The 26,675-nt window shown below is 41.2% G+C and overlaps 1 protein-coding gene across 2 annotated transcripts in view; it reads left to right on the top strand.

The window, feature by feature from the left end:
• The first annotated feature begins 1,714 nt into the window (after positions 1 to 1,714).
• The window catches only part of LOC124605807 (UDP-glucosyltransferase 2-like), a 98,660-nt gene continuing 73,699 nt past the window's right edge, over positions 1,715 to 26,675 (top strand). The window contains exon 1 of one of the 2 annotated variants that reach the window (XM_047137712.1): positions 1,715 to 1,757. The gene's annotated coding sequence lies outside the window, so the exon portion shown is untranslated. Of the gene's footprint in view, positions 1,800 to 26,675 lie in introns of both variants that reach the window. The other variant, XM_047137713.1, reaches the window with a different exon arrangement.

The raw sequence follows: 26,675 nt of genomic DNA, 5'->3' as shown, positions 1-26,675 counted from the left end.
TCTTTGGCGCTCCTCACCAGTGGACGAGTTTTATTCAGAGGACAAAACGCAGCTCCGTCCCGGTGTTTCTTCAAAATGCGGGCGATTTTCCCCGAGAGTGCGCCTGTATATGGAATAAACGCAGTGCCTACTTCCTCCCTCGTGATTTCATCCATCTCCACAGGTTGTGCTGTAGTGGTTGGGCGGGGAGCACGTTGAATCTGCCACTCTGAGTACCCATTTCTTCGAAATACGGTTCTCAGATGTTCCAATTCCTGGGGTAGACTATCTGCGTCGGAGATAGTGCGCGCCCTATGTACTAGATTTTTAAGTACCCCATTCCTCTGTGAAGGGTGGTGGCAGCTGTCTGCGTGCAAATACAGATCAGTGTGCGTTGTCTTAAGATACACCCGATGACCTAGGGTGCCGTCAGCCGTTCTCTTGACCAAGACGTCAAGGAAAGGTAATTTACCCTCCGTTTCAGTCTCCATAGTGAATTTGATGTTGGGGCGTATGGAGTTCAGACGTGTAAGGAAGTCAAGGAGTTTATCCATACCATGTGGCCAGATGACGAGCGTGTCGTCCACGTAACGGAAAAAGCAAGTAGGTTTCCATACGGATGACGACAGGGCTTCCTCCTCGAAGTTCTCCATGTACAAATATCCCCAACCGAACTTCCACACTCACACGACTTGGAAAAACAACAACGTCGCCCCAAAGATAGGGCAACAGTTACTACATATCGATAACCACCGCTGCTGCCACTAGCGGACAGACAATGCTTGTGAAACGCGTGGCGCCAGTCAAGAGGACAAGACAAACAACCGCAACCATGCCAACTAAAGGATACGGTCTGACCTCCAACAGAGGACGCAAACCTACAAACAGCACCAACTCGACCTGCAGCATGGCTCAGAATGTTTATTATTGATGTATTTTTCACTCTTTGTGCTTTATCTACAAGTGAGCACAGTGTCCTCTGAATTCTCATGGTAATGATAGTAGTAGGAAGTCTACAGTTTCCGATTTTATTGTTAATGGTACAGTTGTTTTAGCGAGTAGAGATGGATGAATCCAGTAACAAGATTTAATTTTACTAGAATCATGCTGTGATCTAAAATAAATGTCGTCATTTGCAATGACCATTTAGTAGGTAATCTGTATACTTTCAGTCCAGGCAATACGTTACACTACTGCTTTTTGAGAATGTGTGGAAGCCAAATTATCTTCAAGTGACCATACAAGTATATTTGGAAAACATGAACTGTTGTAGCCATTACCAGACAGATGAAATGCGAACGTGCAATAAATAACCAAGTGGTATGTTTCGAGAGCTGAAAATATTTATGTTGTGTGCGCTCGGTATCACTCGCGTTGAGAGTTTGCGTTATCGCAGCATGGAATGTAGAGCGAATACTAGACAAGCTGAGGGGCGCAAGGAAGCACTCAAGTAGTCATTCTTCCCAAGGCAAGAAACGCGAAAACGGCGTATAATGAGAAGAAGCCTATGCCATACACTTCACCGCTGTTGACAGTCTACGAATGCAGATGTAGATAGCGCCAACTGTCCAGCGTCGTATCCAGTCTCTGGCCTCTGCACCTCGGCCAACGTCGGCAGGCGGCCGCGAACCGCTATCTGAGTTCCTTGCTGTTGGGGGCCTCCGGCTCAAGGCCCCTTGCGTTACGTCACTGCGGTCGGCGCGGACCGCCGGCTCTTCCGTTTTTGTGAGCTCGCGCCAGTAGTGCAGGCGCCTCTCCCGCCGCAGCCTGGCTTCCAGGTAAGAGCACGGACGCACTGACGTATCCAGCACGTGCGATTGGTACGTAAACTTTAAACTTTGTGTTCTGTACTAACTGAAATACAAACGCGGTCGTGCCCAAGAATTGTGCCTCTGCCTACCTGCTTTTGGCTAGCTCTCTGACTTTCCCCAACATGGAACCATTCCGAAGGGCTGATTTAGTGAGGCGGCTGTATACAGGATGCCACGAAAAGCGGCCAACAGCAGAACTGTTTGGAAAACAGTGTCGCTGTCTCTAGGAAGTGCCAATGGAATTTAATCAGTGGAATTGCTATCAACCTTTTATATTTCTTCAGTGTGCTACAAGTACCCGTTCATTATTGTTGTTGTGGTCTTCAGTCCTGAGACTGCTTTGATGCTGCTCTCAATGCTACCCTATTCTGTGCAAGCTTCTCCATCTGCCAGTACTTACTGCAACCTACATCCTTCTGAATCTGTTTAGTGTATTCATCTCTTGGCCTCCCTCTACGATTTTTACCCTCCACGCTGCCCTCCAATGCTAAATTTGTGATGCCTTGATGCCTCAGAACATGTCCTAACAACCGGTCCCTTCTTCTTGTCAAGTTGTGCCACAAACTCCTCTTCTCCCCAATTCTATTCAATACCTCGTCATTAGTTATGTGATCAACCCATCTAATCTTCAGCATTCTTCTGTAGCACCACATTTAGAAAGTTTCTATTCTCTTCTTGTCGAAACTATTTATCGTCCATGTTTCACTTCCATACATTGCTACACTCCATACAAATACTTTCAGAAACGACTTCCTGACGCTTAAATCTATACTCGATGTTAACAAATTTCTCTTCTTCAGAAACGCTTTCCTTGCCATTGCCAGTCTACATTTTATATCCTCTCTACTTCGAGCATCATCAGTTATTTTGCTCCCCAAATAGCAAAACTCCTTTACTAGTTTAAGAGTCTCATTTCCTAATCTAATTCCCTCAGCATCATTCGACTTAATTCGACTACATTCCATTATACTCGTTTTGCTTTTGTTGGTCTTCATCTTATATCTTCCTTTCAAGACACTATCCATTCCGTTCAACTGCTCTTCGAAGTCCTTTGCTGTCTGACAGAATTATAATGTCATCGGCGAACCTCAAAGTTTTTATTTTTTCTCCATGGATTTTAATACCTACTCCGAATTTTTCTTTTGTTTCCTTTACTGCTTGCTCAATATATAGACTGAATAACATCGGGGAGAGGCTACAACCCTGTCTCACTCCCTTCCCAACCACTGCTTCCCTTTCATGCCCCTCGACTCTAATAACTGCCATCTGGTTTCTGTACAAATTTTAAAAAAGCCTTTCGTTCCCTTTATTTTAGCCCTGCCGCCTTTAGAATTTGAAAGAGAGTATTCCATGATTAAGTACTTGAAATATCAGTAACAAGTGATCTGATGCGTGCATGTGATCTATTACACAAAACAGTTTACATGCAGACATTTAAAACTGCGTTATGGTGTTTGCAAGTATCTAATATATCTGGAACAATGATTTGCACTGCAGTCAAATGGACAAGGTTAAAGTGATCAAAAATTGTTACTCATAAACACTGGATGAGCTTCGTAAATTTCAGAACATAAATGAAAGATTGATTCACACACATGCAACCAGATATTGAAATAAGTTTTGCAAGTTTTCTCTGCAGCGGAGGGTACTGCGACAGAGAGATTATTTTATTTGAGTCAGCTAAATTCTGGGACTGAACAAGTAGGTCATTAAGCTAGATATCACACTTCAGATACATCAACTCGAGCGGGAATTAAGCAATATGTTCGCAATGAAAAACTACAGTAATCTGTTCGTCCAGCAGACCCTGAAGGCAGTCTGTCGGCCGCCATGTTGATGCCGTCTTCCTTGACTTCCAGAGTCCATTCGATACAGTTCCATACTGTCACCTAATGATAAAAATACGGGCTGCTGGAAGATCAGGAGAGCTTTGTGATTAGATCTAAGAGTTCCTAGCAGACAGAACACAGAGTGTCATTCTTGACGAAGAAAAATCTTAAGATGTAAAAGTAACTTCGGGCCTACCCCAAGGAAATCTTACAGAACCATTACTGTTTTCAGTGTACTGTACTGTACTGTCGGAAGTTATGTAAGATTGCTGTCGCCGGTTGCATGTGCCTCGCGATAACACCTGCAACGTAAAATCAGGGAGATGGAGCCCACACGAAGGCTGACCAGCAATCGCTCTTGCCGCGCACCAGTCCGTTCGGAAATGGAAAGGGGTGAGGTGAAAGTGTTGGTGCACTCATTACGAACCTTCAAGTTTCCTGAAGACTATATATGTTGCAGATACCTAAGTATAAATCAGTCACTGAACAAGTTCAGTGTTTCAGTTACTGAACCCTGGTGGGTCATATCTGACCGACAGCTGACTACCTTGATAATCTTTGCAAACATATTGATCATAGCAATGATCACAAAGAGCAGTAATAAAATATTATGTAGAACGCTCTTCATCCCATAAAAACATATGTTTGTTAGTGGTGATCAATTTTGTCTCAATGTGGATCGCCTTCAGACCAGACTCTGTAATTTAGAATACAACAGAATAGAGGGAAACATATGATGTAACAAATACTAGGCTAAAAATAAGTTATACTTTGATATACTAAGTAATGACGTGTGGAGACGATGACACTGAGCAGGGACTGTGGACACCATCTACTGATGTCGGCTGCTGACAGTGTTGCGGTATCACATGACCCGCCCTTTGCTTGTCACCATACGTCATTCTTAACCAAAAGGATACAAAGTATAACAAACAGCATAATATAAACCTTAAGACTATGTTAGGTATTTTCGTTAAGTTATATCTGAATAGCCGGCCACGGTGGCCGAACGGTTCTAGGCGCTTCAGTCTGGAACCGCGCGACTGCTATGGTCGCAGGTTCGAATCCTGCCTCGGGCATGGATGTGTGTGATGTCCTTAGGTTAGTTAGGTTTAAGTAGTTCTAAGGTCTATGGGACTGATGACCTCAGATGTTAAGTCCCATAGTGCTCAGAGCCATTTGAACTATTTTTTTTTGTATCTGAATAACAATTTATAAATTACACAATTAAAATTTTACGTAATATATTGTGAAAAGGTGTGATTGACCAGCCATTGACATCAGTTAACACATTGGTGAATTGTCCTCTGTGGGGCTTTGTGTACATCAAAGGTGTGCTGCAGGACCTCGCTGGTCGCCCGGCTACGTGGACGACTTACCGCTAACACTCATAGATGCTATGCCTCTGCCGTATTGCATTCGATTCAGCCACTTATGGTTTTCAAATTCTGCTGGATGCAAGTCGTCTTTCAGCGCCAAGTGTTGCCATTGGCTTCTCAATTATACTTCTTCATGTTATATTATGTAAACATATAGGCCTAAACTTAACGATAACGCCCGGCATAGTATGAAGGTATTCATGGTGTTTGACATGTGTCGCGTGCATCGTGTTCTATGGGCTAAAGATGACATATGGTGACAGGCAAGAGAGGGAGCTCCATGAGATCGCCACATAGTCAGCAGTCAGTATCCGGTGGGGAGCGGGGGTTACCAACAATTCCTGCCCCATGCCATCGTCTCCATACGTCGACACTGGGTGTAACATCGTATAATTGAATTTTAAATAAATCTTTTTTTTTAATTTATGAATTTCCTTGTGTTCTGTTACACTCTGAATTACAGAGTCTGGTCCAAAGATGATCCACATCGGGTTGGAACTGGTCACCACTTGTGAATAAAAGTGTTTTTACGCGGTGACGACTGTTCTTTAAAATATTCTGAGATCTGGCAATTTCTTGACTTCGTGGTGGTTGTATAGTTCATTTTCCAATAGTTTAGTTTTTATAGTAGTTGTTATTAGTTATTTTGGTATGTAAATGTGAAACAAGTGAATCACAATATAATTTGTATGAAAGCAACTTGAGTGAAGTTTTACGATAGTGAAATGCAAAAAATAATAATGAAAGAAAAGGTCAAAGGTACAAAAAGGAAAAAATTTAAAGAAAATAAATTGTGAGAATTAAATGACGAGTTCTTCAGTTTCAAACTTTGCTTGCAATGGAAGAAAAACCTGTTCTCTACAAAAACATGTAAACAACAGCTGTTAACACTAGACACTAATTGCTGTGTCGTGCCTACTCGTCTAATTTAGAGTACCTAGGAAACCTGCTAGACAAAAATTCATGCAAATCGTATTAATGAATTTTTGTTACAGTAAGGTAAGTGACAATACTAAACTCTGGGAACTGACGAAGGTGTGTCGCAAGCAATTGGCGACAGTCAAATAAGAAGTCTCTTCAGTGTATACAAGTGAAACAATACAGTTCAAAGTCACTTCTTTAGATCTCGTTGATCGGCTAGACTTCAACTTTTTCGAGGCAAAAAATAGAGAAAGCGGCCTTGACTATTGTGTATGGTGTCACCAAACTCCATAAATATTTGTCTGGCAGAAAATTCTACTTAGTAATGGATCACAAGCCATCGCAGTCCTTATTTCATCCGACGAAGCCGGTTCCTGCACGAACTGACCAAAAATCGCAACGACGGGTGTTATACCGGAGCAAAGGTAGCCCCTGAGGGCCGGCAACCTATATTACACCACAGAGAACGAGGTTGTCTATGCCCATGGCGTACCAATAGCACCATGGTAAACACCGGCTATTTACATACAAGATAATGGAAACAGACATTCCGAGCACTATTTCCTGCAGGAGGAGCTCGAGCCATGGCCTGAAGGAAGTATCACTACGCCAAAACCTGACTGGCTGGAGAATGTTATTTAGGGGCTATAACCAGCCCTGAAGTTCAGTTCACGCCGGGTGCCGACCTCGTGTACTACGGCCGTTGAAGATTACGTCTTTGTATCTGAAATGGACTGTTACTAGTGTGTGCACGAACGTTTGTGGAAAATTAGAAGTGAACTTTTGTTTGCCTCAATTAGGAGACTTTTACTGGCATCGTTATTGTTACCTTTCGTTTGTTGTTCAGTCATCAACCTTGTGAAATTACATCAATAAAAGTTGTGTTTGTGAAAAATTGCGAATTGACGGTCACAAAATGGGCTTTCTTGTTGTCTCAATACCAGTACGAGATTGTGTATCGTCCGACGGCTAAACTTGGTAATGCGAACGCACTTTCACGTCTTCCGATTGGCCCTGAAATGGACCTCGACGCTTCTGCTGCATCTTGTTGTCATATCGATGTTCAGTAGTCTGAATTGCTTCAGTGTTTCCCACTGAACTGTCGTAAAATCGCACAAGCCACGCAAGCTGATTCAGATTCGAAGAGTAGGCAGGGTATAACACTAATCATGATGCTATGTCAATAAAAGCACCTGGTATAACACCCTTTTAAATTTCAGTACACTAAGACGGAAAATGAAGGATATTTAACAGCTGCTGCGGATGATGCTATCCAGATAATCATGTTTGAAAGTGCTGTCGTCAAATGCTTCTCCCCTTACTTAAGGTTAAGAAAATGAAGTAGCTGGTTACTCCCAACTTAAGAGCGAGATCAGCAGCCCACCGAGCAGCTTGGGTATTCTTTCTCACTTTCCTACAGCTCTACGAATGTTGGAATTTTGCCCAGTAGATACGTATATCTTGTCGTCTCTGTCACGGTATTAAAATGGTATTCCAATGAGTGACTTTTTGCTGGAACATAATAGTATTATGGTATATTAACATTAAATATTAAGAGTACTCTCCACCTCACTTCCGCTTACGCACGACACACTTGGCAGGAGCACGGACGATGCACACGCACCCGAAAAGCGCTGTTTGACTACGCGTTATAGTTTTATTTACCCACTTTTCGTTTTGCTCGGGTTTATAGAATATTACTGCCAACAGCCAAAAGCATGCTACAAAGATAAAAACATGCGTACAGAGACACCACAATACACAGGGTGTCCTAAGAGGAATGGTTAGTATTCAACGATCAATTGAAGCAAAAGTCTGTTGAACATGGGTTGTAAAATGCATACTTTAACAGCTATGTGCACTTCTTCACCTTAGATAAGGTGACATACATATCTTTTACAGAACAATTGCTCATAGGTCTTAATTTAGGCATTTTAGGGTTCATATTTATCAGACATCCTTGCTTTTTGGCTCCGGTGATATCCCTGAAAATTGATCATTCTTCCTGGGTCGCTGTATGTAGAATTTGAACGGTGATTTCAGCTTACTTTAAAATATTTACATAGTTAAAATATGTCTAGCTAAGGAATCTTGAAATGAAGCTAACTGTAAACAGAATAGATATGAAAAAACTCAACAGAAAATAGAGAGTACAGACCTAGAGATTAAAGTGTTGATGTAGCCACTGACGGTATAAGAGGCTATCAGAAATTTGCAGTTTGAGAGTGTTTCTGTATATATATAATGTACCCCGATTCCGATGCGGGTATATAAGTACCGACTTGTAGAAAAGGATTAGTGTGGCCCTCTTGTCTTTCGATGTGCGCGTGGTAAATGCGGTAAAGTGAGCTATGGTGACGTCATTACCAATCGCGTCCAGGCAGGGACGATGTGCTGCTATTCTTTTCTCGGCTGCCGAACGACAAACACCGGTCGACATCCACCGGAGAATGAAAAATGTGTTTGAGGCAGTATATCTGAGGAAAAGAATCTGAACCCGTGATCTAGGAGTATCGTCGTTGACTAGTAATCAAAGCGGTCCTGGGCTCGAAAGCCGCCACCGTTTAAATTCTGATTAATAATCGGAATGGCGGCCGAAGACTTCCGGCATAAGAAGTCACCCTCATTCTGCCAACGGCCTTGTCAAAGAGGGCGGAAGAGCGGACAGAGTTTCAGGGCACTCTCTTGCCCTTTCCGTGGGAAGCTGTCCCTAAAGCGGGAAGAATCAGCAGTGATCAACGGCATGGAGATGCAGAAGGCAATGGAAACCACTGCATTAAAGATAAATAGCTTGCATCCACGGGACATGTGACCAAGAGAAAAAGATTGAATAACCAACGAAAAGATAACGTCCTACGAGTCGGGGCGTGGAATATCAGATGCCTGAACGTAGTGGGGAACCCAGGAAACCTGAAACAGGGAATACAAAGGCTCAATCGAGATATTGTAAGGGCCAGTGCAGTAAAATGGTCAGATAAGTATAGAGTAATATAAACAGCAGCGGTAAATGGTATGATGGGAGTAGGATTCGTTATGAATAGGATGGTAGGGTAGAAAGTGCGTTACTGTGAATAGCTCAGTGACAGGGTTGTGCTTATTAGAATCGACATGAAACCAACACCAACAACGATAGTTCAAGTATACATGCCGACGCCGAAAGCTGAAGCTGGAGAGATAGAGAAATTATGTGATGATGCTGAAAGGGTAATGTTGTTGTTGTTGTGGTCTTCAGTCCTGAGGCTGGTTTGATGCAGCTCTCCATGCTACTCTATCCTGTGCAAGCTTCATCATCTCCCAGTACTTACTGCAACCTACATCCTTCTGAATCTGCTTAGTGTATTCATCTCTTGGTCTCCCTCTACGATTTTTACCCTAAACGCTGCCCTCCAATGCTAAATTTGTGATCCCTTGACGCCTCAAAACATGTCCTACCAACCGACCCCTTCTTCTAGTCAAGTTGTGCCACAAACTTCTCTTCTCCCCAATTCTATTCAATACCTCCTCATTAGTTACGTGATCTACCCACCTTATCTTCAGCATTCTTCTGTAGCACCACATTTCGAAAGCTTCTATTCTCTTCTTGTCCAAACTAGTTATCGTCCATGTTTCACTTCCATACATTGCTACACTCCATACAAATACTTTCAGAAACGACATCCTGACGCTTAAATCTATAATCGGTGTTAACAAATTTCTCTTCTTCAGAAACGCTTTCCTTCCCATTGCCAGTCTACATTTTATATCCTCTCTACTTCGATCATCATCAGTTATTTTGCTCCCTAAATAGCAAAACTCCTTTACTACTTTAAGTGTCTCATTTCCTAATCTAATTCCCTCAGCATCACCTGATTTAGTTTGACTACATTCCATTATCCTCGTTTTGCTTTTGTTGATGTTCATCTTATATCCTCCTTTCAAGACACTGTCCATTCCGTTCAACTGCTCTTCCAAGTCCTTTGCTGTCTCTGGCAGAATTACAATGTCATCGGCGAACCTCAAAGTTTTTACTTCTTCTCCATGAATTTTAATACCTACTCTGAATTTTTCTTTTGTTTCCTTTACTGCTTGCTCAATATACAGATTGAATAATATCGGGGAGAGGCTACAACCCTGTCTCACTCCTTTCCCAACCACTGCTTCCCTTTCATGCCCCTCGACTCTTATAACTGCCATCTGGTTTCTGTACAAATTGTAAATAGCCTTTCGCTCCCTGTATTTTACCCCTGCCACCTTCAGAATTTGAAAGAGAGTATTCCAGTTTACATTGTCAAAAGCGTTCTCTAAGTCTACAAATGCTAGAAACGTAGGTTTGGCTTTCCTTAATCTTTCTTCTAAGATAAGTCTTAAGCTTAGTATTGCCTCACGTGTTCCAACATTTCTACAGAATCCAAACTGATCTTCAAAAATGGTTCAAATGGCTCTGAGCACTATGGGACTCAACTGCTGAGGTCATTAGTCCCCTAGAGCTTAGAACTAGTTAAACCTAACTAACCTAAGGACATCACAAACATCCATGCCCGAGGCAGGATTCGAACCTGCGACCGTAGCGGTCTTGCGGTTCCAGACTGCAGCGCCTTTAACCGCACGGCCACTTCGACCGGCAACTGATCTTCCCCGAGGTCCGCTTCTACCAGTTTTTCCATTCGTCTGTAAAGAATTCGCGTTAGTATTTTGCATCTGTGACTTATTAAACTGATAGTTCGGTAATTTTCACATCTGTCAACCCCTGCTTTCTTTGGGATTGGAATTATTATATTCTTCTTGAAGTCTGAGGGTATTTCGCCTGTCTCATACATCTTCCTCACCAGATGATAGAGTTTTGTCATGAATGGCTCTCTCAAGGCCATCAGTAGTTCTAATGGAATGTTGTCTACTCCCGGGGCCTTGTTTCGACTCAGGTCTTTCAGTGCTCTGTCAAACTCTTCACGCAGTATCTTATCTCCCATTTCGTCTTCATCTACATCCTCTTCTATTTCCATAATATTGCCCTCAAGTACATCGCCCTTGTATAAACCCTCTATATACTCCTTCCACCTTTCTGCCTTCCCTTCTTTGCTTAGAACTGGGTTGCCATCTGAGCTCTTGATATTCATACAAGTGGTTCTCTTCTCTCCAAAGGTCTTTTTAATTTTCCTGTAGGCAGTATCTATCTTACCCTTAGTGAGACAAGCCTCTACATCCTTACATTTGTCCTCTAGCCATCCCTGCTTAGCCATTTTGCACTTCCTGTCGATATCATTTTTGAGACGTGTGTATTCCTTTTTGCCTGCCTCATTTACTGCATTTTTATATTTTCTCCTTTCATCAATTAAATTCAATATTTCTTCTGTTACCCAAGGATTTCTATTAGCCCTCGTCTTTTTACCTACTTGATCGTCTGCTGCCTTCACTACTTCATCCCTCAGAGCTGCCCATTCTTCTCCTACTGTATTCCTTTCCCCCATTCCTGTCAATTGCTCCCTTATGCTCTCCCTGAAACTCTCTACAACCTCTGGTTCTTTCAGTTTATCCAGGTCCCATCTCCTTAAATTCCCACCTATTTGCAGTTTATTCAGTTTCAATCTGCAGTTCATAACCAATAGATTGTGGTCAGAATCCACATCTGCCCCTGGAAATGTCTTACAATTTAAAACCTGGTTCCTAAATCTCTGTCTTACCATTATATAATCTATCTGATACCTTTTAGTATCTCCAGGATTCTTCCAGGTATACAACCTTCTTTTATGATTCTTGAACCAAGTGTTAGCTATGATTAAGTTATGCTCTGTGCAAAATTCTACAAGGCGGCTTCCTCTTTCATTCCTTCCCCCCAATCCGTATTCACCTACTATGTTTCCTTCTCTCCCTTTTCCTACCGACGAATTCCAGTCACCCATGACTATTAAATTTTCGTCTCCCTTCACTACCTGAATAATTTCTTTTATCTCATCATACATTTCATCTATTTCTTCATCATCTGCAGAGCTAGTTGGCATATAAACTTGTACTACTGTAGTAGGCATGGGCTTTGTGTCTATCTTGGCCACAATAATGCGTTCACTATGCTGTTTGTAGTAGCTAACCCGCACTCCTATTTTTTTATTCGTGATTAAACCTACTCCTGCTTTACCCCTATTTGATTTTGTATTTATAACCCTGTATTCACCTGACCAAAAGTCTTGTTCCTCCTGCCACCGAACTTCATTAATTCCCACTATATCTAACTTTAACCTATCGATTTCCCTTTTTAAATTTTCTAACCTACCTGCCCGATTAAGGGATCTGACATTCCACGCTCTGATCCGTAGAACGCCAGTTTTCTTTCTCCTGATAACGACGTCCTCTTGAGTAGTCCCCGCCCGGAGATCCGAATGGGGGACTATTTTACCTCCGGAATATTTTACCCAAGAGGACGCCATCATCATTGAACCATACAGTAAAGCTGCATGCCCTCGGGAAAAATTACGGCTGTAGTTTCCCCTTGCTTTCAGCCTTTCGCACTACCAGAACAGCAAGGCCGTTTTGGTTATTGTTACAAGGCCAGATCAGTCAATCATCCAGACTGTTGCCCCTGCAACTACTGAAAAGGCTGCTGCCCCTCTTCAGGAACCACATGTTTGTCTGGCCTCTCAACAGATACCCCTCCGTTGTGGTTGGACCTACGGTACGGCCATCTGTATCACTGAGGCACGCAAGCCTCCCCACCAACGGCAAGGTCCATGGTTCATGGGGGGGGGGGGGGTAATAGAGTACATAAAAGGGAGATGAAGATCTAATAGGCGTGGAGGACTGGAAGGCAGTTGTAGGAGAAGGAGTAGAAGAAACGATTACATGAGAATGTGGGCTTGGGAAAATGAATGAGAGAGGAGAAAAGCTAATTGATTTCTGCAATAAATTTCAGCTTGTAATATCGAATCACGAGAGGACAAGGTATACTTGGAAAAGACTGGGTGATACAGGAAGATTTCGGTTAGATTACATCGTGTTCAGACAGAGATTATGAAATCAGATAATGGATTGAAAGACATACGCAGGAGCAGATATAGATTCAATTAACAATTTAGTACTGATGAAGAGTAGGCTCAAGTTTAAGAGATTAGTCAGGAAGGATCAATACTTAAAGAAGTGGGATACGAAAGTACTAAGCAATGACGAGGTATGCTTGAAGTTCTCTAAGGGTAATAGATACAGCAATAAGGAATAGCTCAGTAGACAGTACGGCTGAAGAGGAATGGAAATCCTTAAAAAGGGCAATCACAGAAGTTGGAAAGAAACAGATAGGTACAAAGAAGGTGACTTGCGAAGAAACCTTGGGTAACAGAAGAAATACTTTGGTTGATTGATGAAAGAAGGAAGAACAAAAATGTTCAAGGAAATTCAGGGATACAGAAATACAAGTCGCCGAAGAATGAAATAAATAGGAAGTGCAGCGAAGCTAAGACAAAATAAGTGCGTTAAAATGTGAAGAAATTGAAAAAGAAATGATTGTCGGAAGGACTGACTCATTTGTATGAAAGTTAAAAGCACATTCGCTGAAATTAAAAGCTAGTGTGGTAACCATAAGGATGCACCCGGAATTGCAGAGTTAAATGCAGAGGAGAGAGCAGCTATGTGGAAAGAGTACACTGAAGGCCTTTATAAGGGGCAAGATTTGTCAAATGTGATAGAATAAGAAACAGGAATCGATTTAGAAGAGATGGGGGATCCTGTATTAGAATCAGAATTTAAAAGAGCTTTTGAGGACTTAAGATCAAATAAAACGGAAGAGATAGGTAATATTACACCAGAATTGCTAAAATCGAGGAGGGAAATAGAAACAGAATGACTATTGACGTTGTTGTGTAGAATGTATGAGTCTGGCGACATTCCATCTGACTTCCGGAAAAATATCATTCACATAATTCCTAAGACTGCAAGATCTGTTCAATGCAAGAATTATAGCACAATCAGCTTAACAGCTTATGCATTCAAGTTGCTGACAAGAATAATACACAGTAGAATGGAAAAGGAAATTGAGGATGTGTTAGGTAACGACCGGTTTAGCTTTAGGAAAGCGAAAGGCACCAGATAGCAATTCTGACGTTTTGGTCGATAATGGAGGCAAGACTAAACAAAAATCAAGACACGTTCATAGGATTTGTTGACCTGGGAAAAGCGTTCGACAATCTAAAACGATGCAAGATCTTAGAAATTAGGAGAAAAATAATGGTAAGCTAAAGGGAGAAACGGCTAATATTCAACATGTACAATAGCCAAGAGGGAATAATAAGAGTGGGTGACCAAGAACGAACTGCTCGGATTAAAAAGGGTATCAGACAGGGAGGCAGTCTTTCGCCGTACGTTCAGTCTGTGTATCGAAGAAGCAATGACGGAAATCAAGGGAAGGTTCAGGAGTGCAATTAAAATTGAAGTTGAAAGGATATCAATGATACGATGAATTGCTATCCTGAGTGAAAGCGAAGAGGAACTACATGTTCTGCTGAATGGAATGAACAGTCTAATGAATGGAGAATATGGATTAATAGTAAATCGAAGAAAGACGAAAGTAATGAGATGAAGCAGAAATGAGAACAGCGAGAAACTTAACATCAGGACTGATGGTCATGAAGTGGATGAAGTTAAGGAATTCTACTACGTAGGCAGCAAAATAACCAATGACGGACGGAGCAAGGAGGACATCAAAAGCAGACTAGCGCTGGAAAAAGGGCATTCCTGACCAAGAGAAGTCTACTAGTCTTTAACACAAGCTTCAGCTTCAGGAAGAAATTTCTGAGAATGTACGTTTGGAGCACAGAATTGTATGGTACCGAAACATGGACTGTGGGAAAACCAGAACAGAAGAGAATCGATGCATTTGAGATGTGGTGCTTAAGTCGAATGTTGAAAATTAGATGGAGTGATAAGTTGTGGAATGAGGAGGTTCAGCGCAGAATCGGAGAGGAAAGGAATATGTGGAAAACACTGACAAGGAGAAGGAACAAGATGATAGGACATCTGGTAAGACATCACAGAATTACTTCCGTGGTAGTAGAGGGGCTGTAGACGGCAAAAACTGTAGAGGAAGACAGAGATTGGAATACATCCAGCAAATAATAGAGGTCGTAGGTTGCAAGTGCTACCGTGAGATGAAGATGTTGGCACAGGAGAGGAATTCGTGGCGGGCCGCATCAAACCAGTCAGGAGACTGATGACTCAAAAAAAAAAAAGTTCTGACGAAAATCACCGTTGAGGAACGGTGCAGCAACGGGCGCTGTTGCTCCGTGATAGCACACGTCACCAACCACAGCCGTCGTAACGCAGAAGTTACGCCAACTAAAGAGGGAGACACTGCAGCACCCGCCGTAGAGTACTGATCTCTCCCCATGCGACTATCGCACCTTGGGTCCTTTGAAAAAGGACTTGAAAGTTCGACGATTCCTGCCGTACGAAGATGTGCAGCAGGCAGTTACGGACTACTTCACGCAGCAGGACACGCTGCAGTTGAATGATTGCTATAGCACTCACGGCGATTTTGGCTGATTGCTATACCGACTCTGGACTGTGTAGTCTTCGAACGGAAGCTTTTTGGTTGCTCCTTATGTATCAAATTTCTTTGACGCACTTTACCATAGAGCATAAAATCAAAAAGAGATTTGCTCATTTGAGTGTCTTCGTGGCACAATAAAGCTGGATTCTTACTGGAAGGAATATCTTCATTTTCACAAGGTCTTGCCGGAAGTTATTTTACTGTACTTCGAAGAAATTCAGCTAAACAGCAAGTGGTTTACGTCGTCTTCTTCACTCTTCTCACAGCTGTGCAAATGGTTATTCGAGATGATTCTCTGATGCAAGTGGGATCTGAACCATAGATGGTATGCATTCGTTATTATCTTATTGTTCATCCGAAATTTTCGAAACCCGAAGAACTTTTCAATTACTGGTTGTATCACAGCCTGGTTTTCACTTTCATAGCAGAGTGAAAGGCAACAAGCCTCTGTCCATTTCTGCTCGCTCACTTACCTTATCCGTATGTTGAAATCGGAGGGGTTGGGGGGGGGGGGGTAGAGAGACATTCATTACAAAGGCAGAAACACTGACCTGTTTCACAAACTGGTGGATGTTGTAATCGCAAAGCACTCTTACAAGAGGTCGTGCCCGTAAAAAAGAGATTCTTATACCTATTATTTTGCGATGATTCTCGTGTAATTTCAACTGTTTGGATGTTCATTTCACTAACCAACTGCGAGTTTTCATTGGAGTACATGATCACTATACTCGACATATACGTCTCTTGGGAGTTAGCACCTATACTGATATTTAAGATAAAATTATACTGACATTTAAAATAATTCTCATTTACTATTCAGTGTCAGTTGCACATTTTTAATGAGACTAGATGTTTCGACCACTCAGGATCACCTTCAGATCTAATCCACAGTAAACTATGTACCTGTTTAAAACATCGACCGCAGTTGCAAAAAACAGTACTCTTGTAAATGATTGTGAGTGGCGAAGAAGGGTTGCTGATGCATCTGACTAGGAAAATTCTACATTTATGGAGAATTCCTTTATTTATACTTACTGTACAATATTAGATGGTACATGTTTCCTTTTACTTTGTCTTAGATCTGAAGATGATCACGAGCGATCGGAATATGTAATCTAATTAAAAATGTGCAACTGAGACTGTACAATAAATGAGACTTACCTTAAAAGGAATACATGCTGCTTACGTCACTCTGATACAACTATGTTCAGCAGCCTGGAATAAAAGCTGAACAGTAAGGCGAAGAGGAAATTGCTTCTACAATTTCAGCTTGCATATAAGATGAGCACATTCTAATGCTGATGTTTCTTGATGTAGAGCTAACCCTATACTAACTACTTTACAACAATGAAATTAAAACTTATTTTCTGTTGAAAAGAATTAGCGCAATACGATTTTGATTATTTAATACAGATAGTTAACACTGTTTGGACAGCAATAGGCATCGGAGACGCAAGGTGTACTGTAACTACGCCATACGCCTGTCTTAGTCATACATTAATACTCAGCTCGTGCTGTTACGTGGTGTTAAGTTCGATGCCTGGAGATTGCGGGGTTCCAGCCTCACTTTCCTGCTGGGTTGGAGATTTTCTTCGTACTCATTTTCATCAAATCCTCACTGATGCACAAGTGCCGCAAGTGGTATCAAATAGGAACACTTTCCCTCGGCAGCATAATCCTAGCGGGGTTTCCTGGCCAGAAATGTCATACGATCATTTTATTGACTTCGCCATCGCATTCAAGTTCCATTTCTTTTTGAGTCACCTGTCTTCTGACTGACTTGATGCGGCCCGCCACGATTTCCCATCCTGTGCCAACCTCTTCATCTCAGAACAGCACTTGCAACCAACGTCCTCAGTTATTTGCTTGGTGTGTTCCAGTCTCTGTCTTCCTCTACAACTTTTACCCTTTACTGTCCCCTCTGGTACCATGGAAGACATTCCGTTACGTCTCAACAGATGTCCTATCATCTTGTCGCTTCTCCTTATCAATGTTTTCCACATATTTCTTTCCTCTCCGATTCTGTGCAGAACCTCTTCATTCGTTACCTTATCAGTCCATCTAATTTTCAACATTCGTCTGTAGCACCAAATCTCAAATGCTTCGATTCTCTTCTGTTCCAGTTTTACCACAATCCACGTTTCTGTGCTCCAAACATACATTCTCAGAAATTTCTTCCAGAAGTTGAGGTCTATGTTTGATACTAGCAGAGATCTCTTGGCCAGGAATGCCATTCTTGACAGTGCTATTCGGCATTTGATGTCCTCCTTGCTCCGTCCGTTATTGGTTATTTTGCTGCCTATGTAGTCGAATTACTTAAATTCATCCTCTTTGTGACCATCAATCTGATGTTAAGTTTCTGGCTGTTCTCATTTCTGCTACATCTCATCTCATTACTTTCTTCTTTCTTCAATTTACTCTCAGTGCATATTCTGTACTCATTTAACTTTTCAGTCCATTCAGCAGATCACGTAATTCTTCTTCACTTTCACTCAGGATAGCAATGTGATTAGAGAATCGTATCGTTGATATCCTTTCAACTTGAATTTTAATTCCACTCCTGAACCTTTCTTTTATTTCCATTATTGCGTTTTCGGTATACAGATTGAGCAGTAGGGACGAAAGACTGCCTCCCTGTCTGACACCCTTTTTAATCCGAGCACTTAGTTATTGGTCATCCATTCTTATTGTTCCCTCTTCGCTATTGTACTTATTTTATACTATCCATCTCTCCATATAGTTTATACCTGTTTTTTCTCAGAATTTCGAACATCTTACACCATTTTACACTGTCGAACGAGTTTTCCAGATCGACCAATCCTATGAACATGTTTTGATTTTTCTTTAGTATTTCTCAACCGCAACGTCAGAATTGCTCTGTGGTGCTTTTATCTTTCCTAAAGCCAAACTGATGGTCATCTAACACATCCTGAACTTTCTCTTTCATTATTCTGTATATTATTCTCGTCATAAACTTGAATGAATGAGCTGTTAAGCTGATTGTGCTATAATTCTTGCACGTGTGAGCTCTTTCACTGTTTGGATGATATTTTTCCGAAAGTCAGAAGGAATGTCGCCATATTGATACGTTCTGCACACCAACGTGAATTGACCTTTCGTTGCCACTTCATCGAATGATTTTAGAAATTCTGAGTGAATATTAATTATACCTCCTGCCTTGTTTGATCTTTTAAATTCTGATTCTAATACTGGATGCCCTATCTCTTCTAAATCGACTGTTAGTCCTTCTTCTATCACATCTGACAAATATTCCCATCTAGTAGAGGACTTGAAAGTACTCTTAAAAATGATGTGGCAAAAGAAAGCGAGAATCGATGTGGTAGAGTATTGAAAGTTGTTAAATAGATTAAAGTTATTTGTGTAATGTGTATTCAGTGTAACATATGCTAAGCAACATTTTATCGGCCGGCAAGTAGCAAAAACGGTTACTTAAGTCCAGAATAGGTGGACATTTGGTCGCGATGCCGCATCTGTCAGAGAGTCGACATCTTTGGTTTATGGACTGTGGACTCGCTACTGTAAACATACGACGTCACAAGGGCAGCTGGACGAGGCCCCATGATGTCTGTTTTTTACCAAGCTGTGTCAGCGAGCAGCAACAGCATCTCATACAGAGCCATTGGGGCCAAGGTGTTCGACAGCGCTATAAGATAAATTTTTGGAACAATCCTGACGGAGTATCTGCCGTGTGCGAGCTGGTAATGTTACCGGATCACTCCTTTTTTTTCCATCTCTACACATATCAAACGGCAACTTCACTAAAGGGACCTGTGAGGTACACGGACGAGTGAAGTCTGTCCGTGGCGAAAACTGATAGGCGCGTACGTTTTCGAAGGCGTCTAGGAGAGAAGTTCATGTTAAATCGCGAAAGCCGGCCGGTGTGGCCGTGCGGTTCTAGGCGCTTCAGTCTGGAACCGCGTGACCACTACGGTCGCAGGTTCAAATCCTGTCTCGGGCATGGATGTGTGTGATGTCCTTAGGTTAGTTAGGTTTAAGTAGTTCTGAGTTCTAGGAGACTGATGACCATAGATGATAAGTCCCATAGTGCTCAGAGCCATTTGAACCATTTTTTGAATTCGCGAAACTGCGGAAAACCGAAATCTGGATGGCCGGTCGTAGAGTTGGACCCTGAGCTTCCATAAACCTAGTCTGCTTCCCGTATGAATCACCGAGCCACTAAAATAAGCAACTAACGTGAACGAACAAGAAACTGAGGCATTGCCTTGTCAACAGTGAGAGCTATACTAACTTCTTTAAATACGTAGCGTGCTGCATCTAGTGGTAGTATTTAAAAGTAGATGGCTAAATAAGAAAAATTGGCGTTGCAACTCATCACTAGTGTTTTCAACTTGTATATTAAAGAAACAGTGAAGGAAGATGAAGAATGTTACCGGCGAGGAATAAAAGTACAAGGAAAACATGTATCCACGTTGAGGTTCACATACGACGTCTTCCAGGCCGACTGCTGCAAGACTCAGCTGACTTATTGAAAGGAATGGACAACGTACATGATATGGAATATAGCTTAAGGATAAATACACTGACGGAAGAAATCGCAACATCAAAAAATGATGAAAGTAGAGTACGAAATTTCGGGGATATATCTGTCTAGGTTGTTGTTGTTGTGGTCTTCAGTCCAGAGACTGGTTTGCTGCAGCTCTCCATGCTACTCTATCCTGTGCAAGCTTCTTTATCTCCCAGTACCTACTGCAACCTACATCCTTCTGAATCTGTTTAGTGTATTCATCTCTTGGTCTCCCTCTACGATTTTTACCCTCCACGCTGTTCTCCAATAGTAAATTGGTGATCCCTTGATGCCCCAGAATATGCCCTACCAACCGATCCCCTCTTTTAGTCAAGTTGTACCACAAATCTCTCTTCTCTCCAATTCTATTGAGTACCTCCTCATTATTTATGTGATCTACCCATCTAATCTTCAGCTTTCTTCTGTAGCACCGCATTTCGAAAGTTTCTATTCTCTTCTTGTCGAAACTATTTATCGTCCATGTTTCACTGCCATACATGGCTACACTCCACACAAATACATTCAGAAACGACTTCCTGACACTTAAATCTATACTCGATGTTAACAAATTTCTCTTCTTCAGAAACGCTTTCTTTGTCATTGCCAGTCTACATTTTATATCCTCTCTACTTCGTCCATCATCAGTTATTTTTCTCCCCAAATAGCAAAACTCCTTTACTACTTTAAGCGTCTCATTTCCTAATCTAATTCCTGGAGCATCACCCGATTTAATTCGACTACATTCCATTATTCTCATTTTGCTTTTGTTGATGTTCATATTATATCCTCCTTTCAAGAGACTGTCCATTCTGTTCAGCTGCTCTTTCAAGTCCGTTGCTGTCTCTGACAGAATTACAATGTCATCGGTGAACCTCGAAGTTTTTATTTCTTCTCCATGGATTTTAATTCCTACTCCAAATTTTTCTTTTGTTTCCTTTACTGCTTGCTCAATATACAGATTGAATAACATCGGGCAGAGGCTGCTACCCTGTCTCTCACTCCCTGCGCAACCACTGCTTCCCTTTCATGTCCCTCGACTCTGATAACTGCCATCTGGTTTCTGTACAAATTGTAAATAGCCTTTCACTCCCTGTATTTTACCCCTGCCACCTTCAGAATTTGAAAGAGAATATTCTAGTCAACATTGTCAAAAGCTTTCTCTAAGTCTACAAATGCTAGTTCGGTAATTTTCACACATGTCAACACCTGCTTACTTTGGGATTGGAATTATTATATTCTTCTTGAAGTCTGAGGATATTTCGCCTGTCTCATACATCTTGCTCACCAGTTGGTAGAGTTTTGTTAGGCCTGGATCTCCCAAGGTAGTAGTTCTAATGGAATGTTGTCTGCTCCCGGGCTTAGGTCTTTCAGTGCTCTGTCAAACTCTTCACGCAGTATCATATCTCCTATTTCATCTTCATCTACATTCTCTTCCATTTCTAAAATATTGTCCTCATGAACATCGCCCTTGTATAGACCCTCTATATACTCCTTCCACCTTTCTGCTTTCCCTTCCTTGCTTAGAATTGCGTTTTCATCTGAGCTCTTGATATCCATGCAAGTGGTTCTCTTTTCTCCAAAGGTCTCTGTAATTTTCCTGTAGGCAATATCTATCTTACCCCTAGTGATATGTGCCTCTACATCCTTACATTATTCCTCTAGCCATTCCTGCTTAGCCATTTTGCACTTCCTGTCGATCTAGGTAACATTTGTAATACATTAAGACTGAAGATCACAGGTCAACGTCAGCGTAGCAAATGAGAAATGATGGTACATTAATAACCGGTGGTACGCCCAGAATCTTGAATGAAAGCATGTAAACGTACATGCCTTGTGTTGCACAAGTGCCGGATGTCACTTTGTAGGATGGAGTTCCATTCCTGTTGCACATGCACGATTAATGCAGGGGCGGGTTATGCTGTTTGTGGATGACGCTGGAGTTGTCGTTAGATGATGTCCCACAGGTGCTCGATTGGAGACGGATCTCGTGATCTAGCAGGCCACGACAGTATGTCGACGCTCACAGAGCATGCTGGATTCCAACAGCAGTATGTGGGCGCGCGGTATTCTGTTAGAAAAAAACCCTGGAATGCTGTTCATGAATGGCAGCAAAACAATTCGGATCACCGGCTGACGTTTAAATTTGCAGTCAGGGTGCGTGGAGTAGCCTCGAGAGTGCTTCCGGTGTCATACGAAATCGTGACCACAGACCATCAGAAAACACAAGAGACCTTCATCCTGCGCTCCAGTGACCCTCGCTTAACACCACTGAAGTCACAAATGGCTCAGTGAAATGCAAACTACAGGATGTCTGGTTCGGAGCTGTCCTTCAAGTAAACGATTTGTAACAGTTCGTTGTGTCACTGTGGGGCCAAATGCTCCTCAAATTGGTGCTACAGATGCAGTACGAGAGCCATACGCCTCCTACGATGGTGTTCCCTTTCTTTAGTACCACGTGGCCGTTATAGTATAATAAAATAATGGAATAGATGATAATAAAATGCGTGGCTTTTTAAAATGTATTGAATTAATGAGATTAATTTTTCGGCGTGAATGACAAGTACAATAAGCTGAGCTATGCCTGGAAATAAGTCCGTATTAGTTCATATTATTTTGCAGGGCGGAGTAGTTTCTTCTCCGCTGTAGATTTGTGCTTACCATTCTTTATAATACTACGTTTGGTCGCCGCGTTCACCTTTGAAGTCTTGACCGTGTTCCTATTAAGCTTATCGGATCTTCGTAATTTTCCAAAGTACACAGGTGGGCTTCAGTTATTGTAATTATTGTACTATTTGAAATAACAACTCACACGACCTTTCTGTTAATAAAGCAATACTGTATTTTTCTAAACGGTGCACATATGAAATCCACACTCCTCACTTATTCATAGCGACCCCAAAATGGCGGTCTACAATTACTCGCTAAAAAATTCACGTGCTTCTCACTCTTTCACTAGCTGAGCGCGAATCCCCCCTTCCTCCTACCGGTACCAGAAAAAATCCTCTGTTTATTAACAACTGAAAGTCAAAAAATACATGACGGTAGGCATAGGCTCTATGATGGGCTACCGCTTCATCTTGTCTCTTTGCCTTTAAGGAAGACGAAAACATAGTCTCTTTATTTAGGGAGACAGTATACAGTAGTCTTATTAACCTCGGGGCTCATAGTTCAGTCACTTAGTGCACGTCAATGGAGTTTTAATACTCTTATGTTACTACAAATATATCTAAAAAGCTCATTTTCTTGGCCATTACAAATTCATACATATAAATACATTCACATATACTTATATCACGTAATTACATTCACATATATTCATATTACATATCGCACGTCCATGGCGTGCTAACGTCGTAGTCTCTTATTTCTCCTTACATTTATTAAGCAGTATTATCAGGAGGAAAATGTTACATTTTTTACATTGTCCTTTCACCATATTTTAATAATTGTTTTTCTCCTTGGTGTTTGGTTCATTAGCCATTCTGATAAGCTGCCCTTTCGACACACGTTATCTCATTGTTCGCTGCACTTACGGCCAGCAGCAGCTCATTGTTTAACGCGCCCTACTCAGTGACGCAAACGCCACGTGAGCAGCAGCACTGCCCGCGCCCACACTGTAATGTCGCTCCAGGCTCGTGAAGTCGGTGTTGTATTTGCCCTCCAGTCCGGAGACTGGATACGACGGATTCAGCTCCAACGCTCAACCGAAGAACACCAATACCTCATCTCGCGCCTGGGCGAGGATTTCGGCCAGTGACATTGAAGGTAAGAGCCGCACTGCAGGATACGGCATTATCTTCCGACGTGCATTATAGTTAGCGGTTCCCACACCTCAACTCGTGGTCATACTGATTTCCTCTGATATCTCCGTCGCACACGCATCACACTCTCTGTATTCACTTTGCTAGACTGCAGCGTTTACTCATATTACGGCTGAGCCGTTATTTTCAATATTATTACGCCTTAATATTTTTGTATCACTTCACACGTGCGAGTATTTTACTCGTCCGTCGCGTTGCACTTCACATACATACATAAGTTGTTCTTCTTCAAGTATAAAATCTCACATAAAATTGATAATAGTACATACATAGACATAAACATTGACAATAATAAGAGTTGACACATAAATTTACAATTCACATCCACATTTCATATACGGACTCCATGACATGCACCCTCTTACACACTAATACGTAAATCAGGAAGTATCTTTCATTTATTCTGAACATTCGCATTTTCTATTCTTGTCTTGCAGGACCGACCTCCTGCGCGTTTTTACGTCCACAAATACACATAGAAAAGAAGAAAAGAGTACATACATACATTTTATATGGACATCGACATTAACAATTATATAGTTGGCAAATAAATGTCCAATTCACATTCACATTTCGTATATGGACTCTATGTTAAGCAGCATCTGACACAGCAATAAGTATATTAGAAGGAATTTTGCATTTGTTCTGAATGTTTGCTCTTTCTTGTTATTGTCTTGCAGGACCGACCTCCTGCGCGTTTTTACATCCACAACTACAATAGAAAATACTACATACATATTGTCATAGACATCGACATTGGCAATAGTAATGTTGACACATAAATGTACAAGGCACATTCATATTTCCTATATGGGTTCCATGTTAGGCATCATCCATCTTACACACTAATAAGTAAATTAGAAGGAATCTCTCATTTGTTCTGAATTTTTGTTTTTCTCTTGACTTGCAGGTCCAACCTCCTGCGTCTTTTTAGCATCAAAAATACACATAGAAAATACGTTCCAGCACTACTCACTACATGGAAAACAGGATTTGCTAAGGTCTGCTTCAGAGATCAAGCTGCTTCTAGGATTGCTATTTGTAGTGCGTCGTTAGTGTACTTATTCTATCCTTGGCATTTGATAAATCTTCATACTATGTATAATATTTACAAATGCTCGTTTGTGAGCGAGTGTGGGGAATGTTTTATCCCTTGACAAACCTGACTTCATCACTGCTTGTTAATCGTCGTAATATTCCACATTCGTGAATATATATTTCAAGCCATATTTCTGCCTTATTGATTCGACGACATGCACATGTTTACCTTTGTGACGTGTGACCGATAATTTTACCGTATTTTTGTCATGTGTTGCTCCACTCATAATTCATTACCGATAGATAAGAACGCGCAAGTGCTAAAATGATGCTTTCGCTTCTGCGTGCAAGAACTCAGTGTAGAAAATATTGTTTCACTGCATTTTGTGTTCATTCCTCATACGAATCGTGTATCATATTTTCATTTATATTAACCTTATAGTTTCTCGAGCTGTAACAGTTAGTCGCTAAGGAAATATTTTTCATACTAGGTTGTTTTACATTCTGATGTCTGTGTAGCAAATCACTGTGCTGTGGTGTGTTTTAAATGTTTATCATGTACCATTGTTACTATCGACTTCACTGTTTCTCCTATACTACTCACTGCTTCTTCGTGATGTTCGTTTTCATAATTACTTACCGTACATGCATCATCATACTTTGCTTTCCCCACTCATACAACCATTCATTCTAAGACTTAAAACTATATAGTGTATTCTTTCTTACGTCAGCTTCGTGGCCCTTTCCTAGGTACCCTTGTAACATTAATCTTCATATTCACCGCCGTATACCCATATAATTATTCATTAAAATTTTTCCACATAAATCGCCATTTATACTCATGTACTACCTACCGGGTTCTCACACTAGAACCACCGCACTATTTATTTCTTCCCACAAATATAAATAAACTCGTATTACTCTAATACACTTTCATTCTCTTCCTAGATTCACTCCATGCACGGTAAGTCACCACAAACGTAAATTAACTAATTAATACCTTCAATCGAATCTAATAAACCTTTCACTCTCTCTACTTCAAAATATTATCCAGCAGTGAAATTTCATTTATTTCTCCATATCGCTTTTGTAAACATACAGTACTTACCTCAGTTCTTTTGTTTTAAGTTCATGCAATTACGTTGTGTGCCTATTGGTTGGTGTTTGTATTTACTTAGCTTATCTCCCGCGTGTTGTTCAATTCATGTTTACAGCTTTATTTTGCTGCTTATACTATAAGGTATCGTGTAATTAATAGCAACTAACATAGGTGAGCTCTATAATAACAAATTTGTGGATATGTATTCTCCCTGTACATTAAGCTCACTACTTCTAATGTTGTCTGTAAAGAAGTGTAGTTCTACGATATGTTATTTTATAGTTTATGTCTCAGTCACACGCACGTCTCAGTCACACGCATTTTTCTATGTTTATGTCTCATTCTACCTTTCACATCGTCGCTCGCGTATGTGTTGTATGTAAGTCGCTTAGCTCTTAAGTTATGTGCTAATCGCGTTCTTTCAAGTGTACATGTTGTTACTTCCTTTTTCAACTTGTCTTAGTCCTGTTGTATATAGTCGGATAGGTCATTTCCTGTATATATTCTCTTCTACTTCGAATACTTATACTTATTCCTAGCTATGTACATTCAATAGAATATGTTGAGTTCACAAATTTAGCGTATTCTACTCTCCTTATAGCTTACTTGCGTCCATGTGCTCATTTTCTTAAAGCTGCATATGCTTAAACTAATGATTAACTCTTAACATTAATGCTCTTTACAGTATAGTCACCGACTTAGGAATAAATGTCTCTGTTCGTTTAGTTTGTGTTGCTCATCTACGTG

Source organism: Schistocerca americana, chromosome 3, assembly GCF_021461395.2.
Source record: "Schistocerca americana isolate TAMUIC-IGC-003095 chromosome 3, iqSchAmer2.1, whole genome shotgun sequence".
Classification (NCBI taxonomy): domain Eukaryota; kingdom Metazoa; phylum Arthropoda; class Insecta; order Orthoptera; family Acrididae; genus Schistocerca; species Schistocerca americana.
This window is presented reverse-complemented; position numbering and strand designations above follow the sequence as displayed.